The following is a 15,178-nucleotide window of genomic DNA, read 5'->3' on the forward strand; positions in this document are numbered from 1 at the left end:
CATCTGGGTGTGTGCACATGTGAAGAAAAATGACACTGTAATTGTTCTGGACAAACAGAGTTTGAGAACGATCAATAAGTCCAGCAGCAATCGATACTCGTTGCTTCCTCTCCGACAAACAACATGTTCTTTTCTCCTCTATCTCGATTTCTATTTTTCTGCCTTGTGCCAAGTCAATCCCTCCATCTTCCGCTTCCTTTGTCTTTCGCCTTGTCTCTCTCCTTTCCACCCCCCACCCACCTGCTTGCTCTACTGCAGTGCGCTCTGATTGGATGAAAGCTTGTCTCGAACCATTTTAACTTTGTCCGAGTTGGTTATACCATTGGCTATCTCGAACAGGCCTGGGCGAGAGAAAGAGGGAGGGCGGGGGACATTCCCCTCACTACCGTACCCGCTGCAGGGAGGGCGCAGTGGGCATGACTTCGCAAGCGAGGCCCAGGCAGACTGGCGGCCTGCCTGGATAGGACTGGATGGAGCCGGACCGGCCTGTTTGGCCTGGAGGCCTTTAGAGATTAAGGTTTATTTGATCGGGCACATCCATGGGCAGCTATCCCACAACAAAGATGGGCTCTAAGAGGGTGCCAGGAGACTGCTGAGTCATGTTTTCTTTCTCTTGCTTCATGCACAGATGTGCCGAATCCTGACACGATTACTGTGGTTTCAGAAAGCAAATACTCTTGCAGTTTTATAAATGCCTCTTTATTTATTGGATGCCCGTTTCCGTCTCAGAGTAAATTGCAACTTTATTCTCATAATTCTGACTTTTTATTTCAAAATGTGACTACATTTTACAACTGCAACTCTATTTCTCACTTTTTCTACTGTACATCTCACAATGGCAACTTTATTTCTTCCAAACTGTGACTTTATATCTCACAGTTGCAACTTTGTTTCTCATAGCATTTCACAATGTATCTTTATTTCTCCCAATTTTAATTTTTTTTTTTTTTATCAATGTCGCAATTGCAACTTTCATAATAATTGCAACACAATATGACTTTGTATCTTATGTTTTTCATTAATGCAACTTTATCGCAATGTGACTCTCGCTATGTGACGTCATTTGACTTTTTATCTCACAATTGCAACTTTGTGGGATAATAAAAATCTCCAGAGAAAGAAAGTCACAATTAGGAGACATATTGTCACATTGCATTTTGTGTTATGTAACACAATCTCACAATGTGACTTTGTACCTTGCTATGTGACTATGACTTACATTCCAACAATTACCTTTTAATTTTTTACTCTCAGGTGTTTTTCCACCTGTACAGTGACTGAATGCACGTTCGTGCTGTCCACATAGACTGTAAGAGATGGAGAGTAGAGTGTAGTATGTATGTGGAATACCTTTCCAACTATAGGATTACACAGGGGACTCATGCACAACCGCTGTTCTTCTACTCAAATTATGATGATGATATCTGGTTGACTCATGAATTGTGACTACAGAGGGGCGGTGCCACCAACCACTCCCTTATTATAACACTGTTCTGCTGGGTCATGTTTTGAAGACAGTTGAACAGACAGCTCTAACAGGACACTGGAGTGACAGTCTGCCACCTCTAGGTTCTCTACAGTACTGCAACCATGCATATCAAGGGGCATATAACATTGATCTTACCTCTATGTGGGAAATATTCAATTCCATGTTGAATTTGCAGGTTCATCTGTAAGGGACATACAAAAAATACCCCAGTTTAGTGAAAGAATATTATAGTTACATCTTTAAAGAAATGTTCTCAGAAGTGTCTCAGAAACAGACACTGCGGTTCATGTCTGAACTCAATGCCTTCGGCTGACGTAGACATGTCATGATCTTTACTCTACCCCCCATCTCTCACTCTGCCACAATCTATCTTGATCCCTTCATTTATTTCTCTGTGTACTCTGGAATTATTCTTTTCTCCTGTTCTAAACCTACCTTAGTCCCTCCCCTCTGCTTTCCTCCCTCCCACGTTGTCCTCAGATGCCCCGGCCTGGCGCCCTGTTTAGCTCATGTTGGTGCTTTTCCTGTCTGTGTGTGTGTGTGTGTGTGTGTGTGTGTGTGTGTGTGTGTGTGTGTGTGTGTGTGTGTGTGTGTGTGTGTGTGTGTGTGTGTGTGTGTGTGTGTGTGTGTGTGTCTTAATGTTTCAGTTTTTCCTTGTGCTTCACTGCATGACAAATATTTACACATTTTTATTGCCAAAGCAAAAGTGGGTAAGGCAATCATTATTAAAATGAAAGAATATAAAAGAAAAAATATATATATAATGTAGGTAATATATTTCCCTACTTGCAAATTACAGTTTTTCATTATTTGGCATTGTGTCAAATTTGTGAAAAACCCGTTTAATTATGTCGGACTTCATTTCACGTACTTCATTCAACTTCTCACATACAGAATCGAAATCCGGATTTGTCTCATTTCCTTTTTATTTGCATTGTAGGCAAAGTCTAACCTTTTATCTTGTAGAAGCTATGCTTTTCTCCCCCCCCCCACCCCACTTTCTCTTTCCTCACTCTCCGGTTATTCCCTGCTTCCATTTTAATTAACGTTCTATCGCTCTCTCTCTCTTTCTGATGAGGAAGGGGGTGGGAATTGGGGTGGATATCCGCATTGGTTGCCATGGCACCAGACAGCTCCATTTCTACCAATGCACATGAGTAAAGTGTGTGTGTGTTTGTGACTGTGAGACACTGTGCAAATTGTGAATGTCTGTGTCTTAGTCTGTCATTCAACTGTAGTGTGACTAATTCACAAGCTACATTTAGTTTTTTTGTTTCCTAAAACAATCAAAAGTTCAATGACAGATTAAAAAGAGGCCATCAAAAATTGCCTACAAGCCAAGCTAGTGTGCAGAAGAGGGTGGGGATAATCTCAATTTTGTGTTACTTTCCTGAAGATGGATTTAACCATTTTGGATTTCACTATTTTGGTTTGGTGTTTCACTTCCATTAGGGGCTATTATAAGAGCACATCTGCTGCAAAGCTTTCTATTCCTCTTAGCGTCTCTGATCTGTTGCTGGCCTTATTCTGGCCTTTTCGCTTCTCTCTTCCCAGAAGAGGGCAGTATTGTTTTACAGACACCCCTTAAACAGAATTCTGAACTATGACCACAGATCTGAGGTCTTCAGGTTCAGTGCTATTGAACATGTGGCCCTTGTCACTGGGAGCTGAGAATGATTATAACATTGAGAAATAAAAGAAGCTTTTGGATACTGATGTATGATCAAGTCCTTTACAGGAAAACAAGCAAGTATAGGACAGTTTTTCAGGAGAAACAACAATGAAAAACTCTTCATGGTTCCTCATTTAGCATAAAATGGAACAAATGTTTATTTGTTTTCATATGTTTTTGTAAATGATGGGACTACACATTACATAAAAATACTGTTTAGAATTATCAAGATGCAAATAAAATAAAAGTTCATACAATAGTGGAGTTTTTTGGTCTTTTGGTGAGAAACAACTAAAAAAAAATCTTCATGGAATCCACATTTAGCATAAGCAAATTTTAAAAAGCTGGGACAAGAAACTGGGGGAAAATACATCGGTCTGGTTTCCATGTGCTTTTGTGAATTTAGGGACTCTACATTAGGGACTCTACATTGGAAACACCAAAATGCAAAATGCATTTAAAATTTCCAAAAAAGTACATAAAATAAATATGTTTGCTTCAGGTGGTTAAAGTATTTTTCAGTAAGAAGACATGCATATTAACCACGATTTCAACACATTTACAGAATAAATTCCTAAATAAGCATCACAGAAGACACGTGCTTTGCGGCAACAAGTTTGTATAACTAAATTAAATTGCTCAGAGAACAAAAGGAAAAGATGTTTCTCTGGTCATTTAAAATGTGGGAGCCAAAGCCAGTCCACAAAATGTTTGCCAAACAGTTCTGAGAGAAAGTAGCCAATTTCCACAGTGATGATTTTGTTCTCTTGAGCATGGGGTTGGAAATGTCACGATTTTTATTTGCAAACGGTTTTTGGAACATTCCTTTTTCTCACCTAAATTAATTTCACAACTTGAATGTAAACACAGCTAATAACTGTAATAACTAAGCGGGGCCACCGCTTGCTGTATCCTTGGAGCGTAGGCACTAAACAAACTTGCAGAGACACAGTGACATTCGCGCACGCACGCACACACACATACTCTACAAGCACATACACTGACTACACCTCAGTGTAAGCGTACAGTACTGTTGAGGGCCTTTGCTTTGAGGATGATCCTCTTCACCAAGTTAAACAAAAGGGCCTCTCCAGTGGCCTGTAAGACAAACACTCTTCCTAGAGAAAACACTGACACAGTTACACTGTAACCTATACTGCGTAAGAGAACGCCCGTGCATGCACACACACAGCTGTGCAAAGGCCCCATGGAGAGGTACAACTATGCGGATGTCTTGAGCCCAGAGCAAAGTAAAGACAATAGAGCCTTTGACAGTCTGACTGTTTCTGTATTTCACTACAGTCAAAATGTCTGTCTCAATTTTGCCTGTAGTTGTCCTTTCTTTTTCTCTTTGGCCTCAGACTTTCATGTAATTTATCTTTTATAAAGTTTGTTGTTGTTTTTTCTCCACTCATTTTTAGAAAACTATGCAAAATTCAGTTAGATTTTAGTTGTTTCAAATCAGCTCAAAGAGGTTCAAAATTGTTCAGATTTACATATACTTGACAATTTTACTTGAATTTTACTTTAACTTTTTCCATCTGTTCGATCCACCTATTTTTGGCTTTACTAGATTAGAAAATGCTCGTTACAGGTAGGTTTAAAGGAATATTCTGTACAAGTTAAGCGCAGTTGACATAACTTGTGGGATAATGTTGATTACCATAGAAATTAATTTCCACCTTAAATACTCACTAGCTGGGTTTCCATTAAAGATTTGCTAAATTATTACTATTAAACTATTGCAAAATGACAGTGTTTCTGTTAACTAATGTTATGCAAGTAAACAGTAATTTTTGTGGAAAATCATTCTAAAAATCATGGCAACGGATGTTCGTAGGTTTAAGTATATCGCAGCCACTGCACTAGCTATTATTTTTAATAGAAGGAGACTTAGGCGTGTTATACAACAATTAATGGCAAAAAAACATCTTCTGTCCAAACATACCGCACCATCTTTAAAGAATGATCGACTTTTACGTACACCAGGTGACCTGTAAATGCGGAAAAAAACTGTTTCCATTAAAGTTTTGCAAAATATTCCTTTTTCGAACTGCCTGAAAAAACACACAACCTTTTTGAGATATATGGGAGTTTATGCGAAATTGGGTTTCGATTGGGCATATTTTCAATTTGTTTACTGTTTCAATAGCATAATCACAAGATGTAAACAATGTGTGTTAACATAATTTCAGTTTGAAAATGAAAAAAATCCAACTTCATTGTCATTACGCCTAAAACCGTAAACACAACAACTTTACAGCTCAAATAATACACAAGTTTTAACTAAAGAATTGCTTTTATTAAATTAAGCATCACTTTTTTTTGCTTTTAAAGGTGCAGTAAGTGATTTCTAAGAAACGCTGTTGATATTTGAAATCACCAAAACAAACACGCCCGTACCCAAAATGATCACACCTCTATCTTGATAGCTCCGCCTCCAAATCCACAAATATGCAACACAGGCACCTCCCTAATGAATGTATATGCCCCTTTACTGCTGAATGGTTTAAGTGTGTTTTGGTACTCTCTCTGATCCACTTTCAACAGCGCTTCTCAGAAATTGCTTACTGCACCTTTAAAACCTCAAACATTGGTCCCATTTACTTCAATTGTAAGTGTCTAAATGTAAAAGTGTAATGTAAAAAAGTTCAAATAATTTTTTGTGGTAATCAACATTATGCAACAAACACTGTGATTGAGATTAACTTGTATTGAACCCAGAATATTCTTTTAATTGGACAACACAAAGAATCAAAATTGCACAAAACAGCCATGGATTTTTAGAGAGAACAAACTTGGTTTCCACCCTAAGAGGCCTCTCTGGGTAGGTGAGCATGTTAATGTATGTCTCTGAATGTATGTGCGTGAACACTGTAAACATACAGTACTGCTCTGAAAACGCTGCACCCTGTGACCCTGGAAACTGCTGCAGTGCATCAAGTTCATTCATATACATGCTTACACATACGCTCAGCGGAGGCCTCTCTGGGAGGAAACACACATGCCTTCTCCATGTGACACTGCCAGCACACACACACACACACACACACACACATGTGCACGTTTGGCTCCTTCCTTTCCTGAGCGGCAGACAAATGCAGGGAAAACACGGACCCCCTGCTAATTATTGCGCTAGTAAAAACATAATTTCTGTCCATTAGGGTGAAATCATATGTCCATTATACATACAACAATGATCGTGCTGAAAATGGACTAGGTTTGAATTTAGAACTAAAATACAGTTCTAAAGCAAAACAGTCCTAGACACTGTTTGTACTCTACAATATCTTTTGGTCAAATAAGAGACATTCTGTGGCTCTAGATGTCCAGTGAACGGTGAAAAAAAGAAGAATGAAGAAAAACATCCCTCAAAGTGTTGCTCAACAAATCCTTGTTTGGACTGTGGCCAGATGTCCTGAAACTGTATCAACATACATGTTGCCTGTCAAGCTACATTCCAGACCTGGTCTTTCTCTTTCTGGCTTGAGAACGGACACCTCAGTCATCTACCTTTTCATGAGAACCCACAGCTCTTTCATTGTTACTGGTATTCTGGCTTCTCAGTTACCACTGAAATGGATGTCTTAAGGGGGGTTGGGTTTCCAGTCTCACATTTTGTCATATTTTCTGACTGAAAATAGGAAGCCTTTTGAGAAAGAAGCTATTCAAGATGTCTCTTCAACCAGAGAGGTCTAAATATGGCCAGAATAGCATTTAAAGTCAATCAAAATGTATTCTATTTAGTTTTTAAATGTATGCTCCTGGTCTTATTATGAATGATTTATCAGAACATATTATTCAAAAGAAAAAAAACAGTCTTTCTAGAACAAATTTCCCTTTCTGCTGACGTCACTAAGTCCTTGCAAGCTATTGGATAATGTTAACAAACAGAAAAATAGCTGCGAAGTAATTGTTTTCGCAAACATTTATTCTGGTCTGTAACGCGCACATTTTATCATCCCAATGGACAAAAAGTCATACACACTGTACTGAACTGTTAACATCAACATGAATTCCTGTTACTTGTATAATGACGTACATTATAGAAGTAAAGTGTTGTGAAAAGCACTTCATGTTGACTAACGGTTGAGTACAGTGTGTGTTTTGTGTGTGTACAGCTACATGACTTACCACATGCTTCTCTGGACTTCAACATATGAAAGTATAATAAACACAGCGGCCACTTAGCTTTCTTCAACTGCATTGGCTGACTTTCAAACACAGTCTCATTCTGTCATGTGTAATGTACACAGAGAAGCACTCATGTTTTGCTAAGAAATGCTCAAAGTCTAACGATGTTTTGAGACATTTCTGCTGGATAAAGTGAAGAAAGACAAGGAGAACGTTTCATATCTGCAAAATAAACCCTTTCAGCTGCATGACAAAGGGAACACGAAGGACTTAGGCAAGAATTCATAAACAGATGTTTCTGAAAACCATTACGCTGTGCTCTGACGTTTCAGAGATCATTTACTTTACCAAAATTAATCCATGAATTAACACTGGAATGTGATTTCTCTCAGTGGTTGGATTTACTACACAGAAGAACGACTGGAACGTGTTCTATGGCACCTCCCTAAAGCAGTGCTCCAGGAAGCTGGAAGAAAACTAGGAGTGTGCTATTTCCAAATCGTTTCACTGCTATCTGTGTGGTTCTCATAGGAAAGAAAAATAAATAAATTAGATCTCTTTAACATGTATATAAGAATATTATAGTTGTTTCTACCAGACAGCATTAAGATTAAATTGAAAGCAATTTTGTTTGCTTAAGCTTGCTGCTTCTTTGCTTCTTTTCTCCCGAGAAAAAAAAACCCTAGTAGTATCTCATAAATTTCAGAAGATGGTCACACCCTGCAAAGATTTGTCAAAACATTAAAAGTCAGTGATTTCAATTATCTTTCAATCTTTCAGTAGAAACATCTAAGACAAAACTGAAGCTTTAATAAAATATTTAGCACACATTAAAATTGTGGTCAATAATTGTGAAGGACAAAAATCTGTTTTGTCTGAATTATAAATTAAACACTAAAAACTACAATCAATAATTTTTAAAGCAACAAGTTCATTTAGGCACCAAAACATCAATGCACAGTGTAAAATATTGTTTTTTTTTTCTTTTTTTTTTTAGAAATTTAAGAACATTTAGATGACAGCATAGCTAATCATAATGTAAAAATAGCGGAAATTAGCATTTTCCAGTAACGCATATATGATACCAATATATTACAGAAAGGTTTCCTGAGCTATGAAGAAACAATCTCTTGATGTTTCTCTGAATTGCTGTCATTAGGTATTGAAAAACAAAAACTAAAAACACAAACACATAGCAAAAGGGAAACGTTTTACAATACAAAATACTCATTTGCCTGACTGTCAGACTGTATTTACATATGTGCTAATTTGCATCACTAAAGCTTATAATGCACAACCATAAATATAAACATGCCTGAGCAAAGGAGTAGTGAAGAACTGTGTGTTCTTGTCACACCATTTGTCAAATGTCCCCAAGAAGCTGTGTGCATGTACCATTATAAGCTGCTCAAATTCTGTTCCTCCAGTCTCCAGTCACACATACAGTTGACCTGCCTGACCCCTGCAACCGTGGCAACCCACTTCCTGTCATTCTTTAGACTATTCTGGGATGCATGTAGATGCACTATTCTAATCTCTGTAGAACCATTCACAACCATAAAATCTAGAATAATTGTAGTAAGAGAAAATCTTTTTCGTCACCATAGCAGCAGCCTTCCTCTCAATACTCATATAATCTAATAAATAAAAAAAAACCAAAGCTAAAAGAACACTGTCAGGACTCTATAGTGTAATTTACAGCACACTACTTCTGATCTATTTCTGGATGGAGAGTTGTGTCCCTGTTTTGGTTGGAGGCACAGGGAGATAAACAGTATCTTTAGTAGACGAGAGTGTATGAAAAAATAGATGGTATTTTTACACAGCTGGGTCAGACTTAGCCCAAGGCATCTCTGTCTCAGACTCTCTTTCTTCATCTACCACACGACTAACTGTGTCAGAAGTCTCTCTTTCTGTTTATCTGTCCTGTTTTCTTCTGAATTCTCCTCTTGATCTTACAGCTCTTAAATCTGTCAGCTACTTGCATCATTAATGTTTGTGTTTGGCCAATTATAATGAGGTCACAAAGTCTACATCTGTTTAGTGCGTCAAATGAAAGAGAGTGTGGAGAGATCTCTGAAGAGTTCCTCATGCAATATATTGTACATTCTGTTCTTGTGGTATATGGTACTTAATATTTTGAGTCACTTTAAGTTTTGTTAAGTATACTATCTTAGATTAAGACTACTAATAAGACACACAACCATTCAAAAGTTAAGATTTTGCCCCTTTTCTTCTTTTTATTAAAGAGAACACTTTTATTAAACAAGGTTGAATTGATCAGAAATGTAAAGACTTTTATATTTATATATTCAAAGAATCCTGAAAAAGCACGTTTCTACAAAAATATTATGCAGAACAACTGATCTCAACATTAACAATAAAAAGAAATTCTTGAGCTTCAAATCAGCATATTAGAATGAATATTGAAATAGAAAGTTATTTATAGGGCTGTCCCCGAATATTCAACTACTCGTTAGTTGACTAGAAGAGGCTCAGTCGACTAAAAATTTTATTAGTCGTAGATGAAAAAAAAAAGCTTGTGGCGAAGTCACGCAGTCCGTGAGGAACAGATCGTTAATGGCGGGTCCTCGTGGTACATTATGTCAGGCAGGAAATCCAAACGTTCGTATAATCCATAGACATGCAAGTAGTAGCAACTTTACATGGCTGTGCTTTAACCTGGATAAATATTTACTATTATTAGCCGCACATCCATGTGTTTGTGCGGAGTGTGGAAGCTGAAGTATATCGCGATTACTGCAAGACATGGAGGTGCCGGTGCCATCACTTGCATTTTTTTCTTGATAACAGCGGAAAGAATTCAAAATACATTTTTGGTCATACAAATACAACATTCGAAACGGTAAAGGGTCTATTTTTATTTGTGTAAACTCATTAACAAGAAAACGTTCTGCCGTTGTAAAATAAAGAAAACAAACAGGATGCGCTTTCTGCCGTCTGGTTTTCTGTGAACTTGAGCAGGTCAAAAAAATAAACTAAAACTTTGTGTATACTTGCCTCACAGACATGAGAAATAGTCATGTATAGAAAGCTTGAAATGTCAAACGATTGTCAATGAATTAAAGTGGAAAAAAAATATTCTCAAATTGTGTAATCTGTACGAAACGTGCACTACTACGGAGATTACGAGTCAGCATCGTTGACTTAATTTCTGCAGTTGAAAACAGAAAACATTATCAATAAATTATTAAACTGTTTAGACAGATTCCTTGCTGTTTTTTCACAACAATCATTACTTTTGCCGGTGTGCTGTGGCAAGCTTTATGTGTGTGCTTGTGCTATGATTAGGCTATGTATTATATATAGGCAATTAAAGGCTCATTATTATGCTTTATATGGCTTATTAATATACAAGTGTGATTAATCGACTAATCGCTTAAATTAATGATTACTAGTCAACAAGAAAAATCTTTAGTCGATGGCAGACCTAGTTATTTAAATTTATTTTAAATTCCACAATATTAGTGTTTTTATATATATTTATTTATATTTATTATATTATTTATATATTTATATTATATTTTATATATATTTTTTATATATATTTTATATATTTTATATACTTGATCAAATAAGAGACTTCTTTCAAAAACATACAAAAAAAAAAATCTTACAACCCCACACTTTTGAGCTGTATGTTCTGACCATATAGATACTAAAAACATCTGTGATCTGTCATAATGGCAAATCGAAAACCAGATATAGGCCTAGTACTCAATGTATTTTCAACATTGCTTCTAGTTGCCAGACACTAAATTTAAATACAGACTGTCAGACTTAATCTAGCTCAAACAATCTCATATGCTCCTTTGCATTTATAAGCTGAGAACTGAATTTAATGCACAGGACAGTCAACTTTACATGTGCTGATAGTCGAGAGCTTCAGTCGGCACATTCTTCTCTTCTGACTTTAGCAAGCAAAATGCAAAGCACTTGCTAATTATGGATTGAGCAATATGATGCTTGCACTTTTTTCTTCATTAAGGCAACCACAAGTGAAGTGCTGCTTTGTATCCCAACAAATAAGTAGATGAGCCCACAAGTGATAAACGTAATTATGATACTGTAGGCAATTAAACATTTTTACTGGTATTAGCAAGATAATAATATAGCTTAATTTTACTTTTATACTACTAAACATGCTATGAATAAAGACTCTGGATGGATTAAAAAGTGGATAACATCATTCAATTGAGCTAATAAAAAAAAATTGTATTATAAAATACAATACAAATGGGAATACAAGTGCCCACACAAAAGCGCACTGACTACAGGTGCAACTCTTTTCTCTCTCCCTTCCTATGAACTGACAACAGAAAGAAAGCAGAAAAAGAGTAATATAATATGGGCAAGAGAGAGAGGTTGGAAAAGGCACTTTCGGTTAGTTAATTTGAGGCATGGCGGTTTTGGCAGTTGCTCTGGGCAACATGCCATTGTTTACATGTGGGAGGGATTAAAGCAGTTCTGAGCGACGCCATTGGCTGAGGTCAAGTTACACTCTATCAACAACTATTTTGAAATCTTGTTGTGAACCCAGCAGTGCTTCCAATTCACCTCACAAAGCCTGAAATGTAAAATTAAAATAACTTAACTAAATGAACGCTAGTGCCATGAAATGATCAGACCTCAATTTTCTGACACAATTTGAAAAAATTTGATATTGATATAACTGGGTTCATACACCTCAGCATCACGTGGTGCTTTTCAAATAGCAATAGTTCATATGCACCTTAGACAGTTTCTCATTAATTATATATGAACACTGTGCTTTAAATAATTTATTTTTTACAAAGCAGAGTGTGAAATCTTCAGACATTACGCAACAGCGCAGGAAGTAGAGCAAAGGTAAGGAGGGGAGGAGAGTATTTACCAAAACAAATAAAAAAACTCTTTCTACAACATCTAAAAAAACACCATCATCAATCTAGAAAAATTTAGAACATTTAGTTCATTCACATCTTCTAACAAACTCAGATCTGCAAAAAAAAAAACCAGTTATTATAATGTAATCTGATGGGTTCTCCAGTCATCATCTTATTCAGTTCAGCCACTACAAAAACAGCATCCAACCAAGAACACAGCTTGCCCGTAATCTGAACTTTGACCTCTGAAGGACCAAAGTCTCTCATGACCTCATCGTCTCCTTTCACAAAAACAATGGGAGTCACTGTGACCTCTCGCTCCTTGGTATGAGCCAGCTGAGCCAGCAGAGCAAAAACATGAGAACTAAAAAGAGGAGGAAAGGGAGGAAATCTGACTGAATCAGACACAGCAAGAAACACTTTTTAATCACATATGCCTCCTCTGTTTGATTTTGGTCCACTTTTCTCATTCTCTTTTAGTGTAACAGAATCAAGCAATGAAGACTTGAAGTTGGAGTTTTCATCAAGTGCTAAGAGACAGGCTTGTGAGCGAAACAAGTGTTGAAAGTCCACTCTGTGACCAGTGGTGTGTGTGTGTGCAAGTGGACAGTATGAGAGGATGATGATGACTGAATGACCTTCACATGTGCCTGTTGTTATTTTCCATAGGGGTCAGCCACTAAGAATGCACGGCATGCAAAGACTGCATGTGTCTCTCTTCCTAGTAAGCCCTTTTCTCTCCCACATTCTCAGTCTGTATCTCTACCTCCCTTTCTGCTCGTTCACTCTGTTTTCTTTCTGTCGCTTATCAGTTTCTCTGCCACATATTCTTTCGTTCTCCATAAGCACAAAACTTGCGACAAGAGATTGAAATGAAGTTCAAAAAGTATGGCTATTTTAGGCGGTTTCCCCTCAGGATATCCTTTTGAACATGTTGTATATTTTCAAACTCTTGTGCAGATTACCACCCAACCACCCCTGAACCCGTACGTAAGCTTGTGCAGAAAGTTACCCGACAACTTTTCCAGGCTGTGCGCACATTGCTAATGCAGCATAAGCATAAACAATTCAAAGCCCTTTAGCAAGTAACTGATGAGCGATTGTATGGATTACAGAGCGATAAGAACAAATCAGAGCTTTTTCTTGCATCTCTTGGCTTATCAATCAGTCGGCAGCATATGCAGACAGCTGTGAAGAACTGCTTTGAAGCCGTCTGAAACTATGAATCTGTATGTGCCCCCTCAAAACACTAGGGAGAGGAAGAGAGAGAGTCTCTAATTCTGGATGCAGTAGATGTCTGGACGTCTGAACAAAGGAGACACAGACGAGACAGACGAGGAAAAAGACGACAGCTGAGTCCATCATACACTGCAGCAGTGAGCAGCCCCTCCGTTAGGATTAATACACTACATCTACAACACACACACGAACACTCCGGATGAGTATACGACACACACACACACACGCATGCATGCATACAGACTCGTATGATATTCATTATATTCAGTATATAAGCATAACTCACATACAGCACATGCACACAGATCCCAACAGATCTCACTTTTATGGATTTTATAGAGTAGACATAATGTCAACAGTACTTTTATCAAGTATGTACATGCAAATCAAACATTCTTGTCTGCACAAATATAGTCTTTTTACCCTTGTAAACTGATCATATGCTTCCCAAAGTTACATTTTTGACATTTAAATCGCCATGTGTTTAGATGAAGAAAACCTGTGTGCTAACTTTAGACCCTCCCATTGCCAAGAAGTGAAAAACTGTACTGAGAAAAACATGCTCATGGTATCCAAACTTAACCTCACAAACACACTCACACACGGCACTCAGCCAGACTCCAGAAATCTACTTACCCACTACTCCACAACTTCAGCCATCCGTTCAATGTCTGAAAAATTCAATGTCTTTTTCAATATCTGAAAAACATGTACAACATACTGCTCTGCGAGTCTATTTCACTTTACTTTCTTTCCTTTAGGAGTCAGTTAAATCCAGTTTCAACCTCCACCCTGAGCAACAATAAGAGCGAGAGAGAGAGAGAGAGAGAGAGAGAAAGAGAGAGAGAGAGAGTGGTAGAAGCTAGTGAACGCTCCAGACACAAACGCTCAGTGAAAAGACCACTGCCACTTTTCTGCATACTCTTCCACCCCCCACCCTCCTCTGCTCCGCTCTCCTGCCCTCCCCTCTCAGAGACTCAGTCCTGTAGCAGAGCAGAAGCCATCTGGTACAGTCCAAAGTCCACTGCAAATGCAGCGCGTGTGCGTGTGTGTGAGAGAGGAAGAATTAAAATTTACTGTTTGCACTGTATTGCGTTTGCATCCCCACAGCGTGTGGAGTTATGTGAGCATTCAGTATGTTTTTTGTTCAGTTTTTTTGAGAAAGGACCAATGGAAGTCATGGCTTACTTAGTGCTATTGGCAAGTAAAAACATGGGGGAAAAAGAAGAAATAAAACACTTTTTAACAACTTAGTAGTTCTAGTTTAGTATAACAGTAGGCTACAGCTTTCAATTAACGTGCATGGGGCATGATGCTTCTGCATATATTTATTTGTCTATTACATGTTTGTTTTCTTTTAAGGTGCAATTGACAGACATAAAACAGTGTGAAAATAGCATAAAACTTACCATTAAAGTGCATCTTAGCTATTTTAAATGTCCCTAACTTTGTTTTGGAGGTCTCCTTTAATAGGTTTAAAAGGTCACACTTTAATTTTCTACATTGCAGCATCAACTCATTTCTGACAGTATCTGAAACAGTTCATTAAAGGATTCGATCTCTCTAAACCCCTCCTTTCTGATAGCCTACTCTGCTCTATTAGGTCCAATGGCCCAGTCGGTTGTGGTTGGTGAACTGAAATGAAATGAAACAGCCATTAACATATCTGAATTTAAGATCCAGAGGCTTCCTCAGCACTTGTACACGGTGATACAAACAGTAACGATGGTGTCGGTTTTACCATATCAATCTCATCCT

General features: G+C 37.7%; 1 long non-coding RNA gene across 1 annotated transcript in view; it reads right to left on the bottom strand.

Moving 5' to 3' along the window:
- Positions 1-14,292, bottom strand: part of LOC137034888 (uncharacterized) — a 39,366-nt gene extending 25,074 nt beyond the window's left edge. Inside the window, exons 1-2 of the long non-coding RNA XR_010897003.1 lie at positions 14,057-14,292; positions 1,625-1,670 (exon numbers count right to left, since the gene is read on the bottom strand). This is a non-coding gene — a long non-coding RNA (uncharacterized lncRNA). The remainder of the gene's footprint in view (positions 1-1,624; positions 1,671-14,056) is intronic.
- Between the last annotated feature and the right edge of the window lie 886 nt (positions 14,293-15,178).

The sequence above is a fragment of the Chanodichthys erythropterus genome, chromosome 13 (assembly GCF_024489055.1).
Source record: "Chanodichthys erythropterus isolate Z2021 chromosome 13, ASM2448905v1, whole genome shotgun sequence".
Classification (NCBI taxonomy): domain Eukaryota; kingdom Metazoa; phylum Chordata; class Actinopteri; order Cypriniformes; family Xenocyprididae; genus Chanodichthys; species Chanodichthys erythropterus.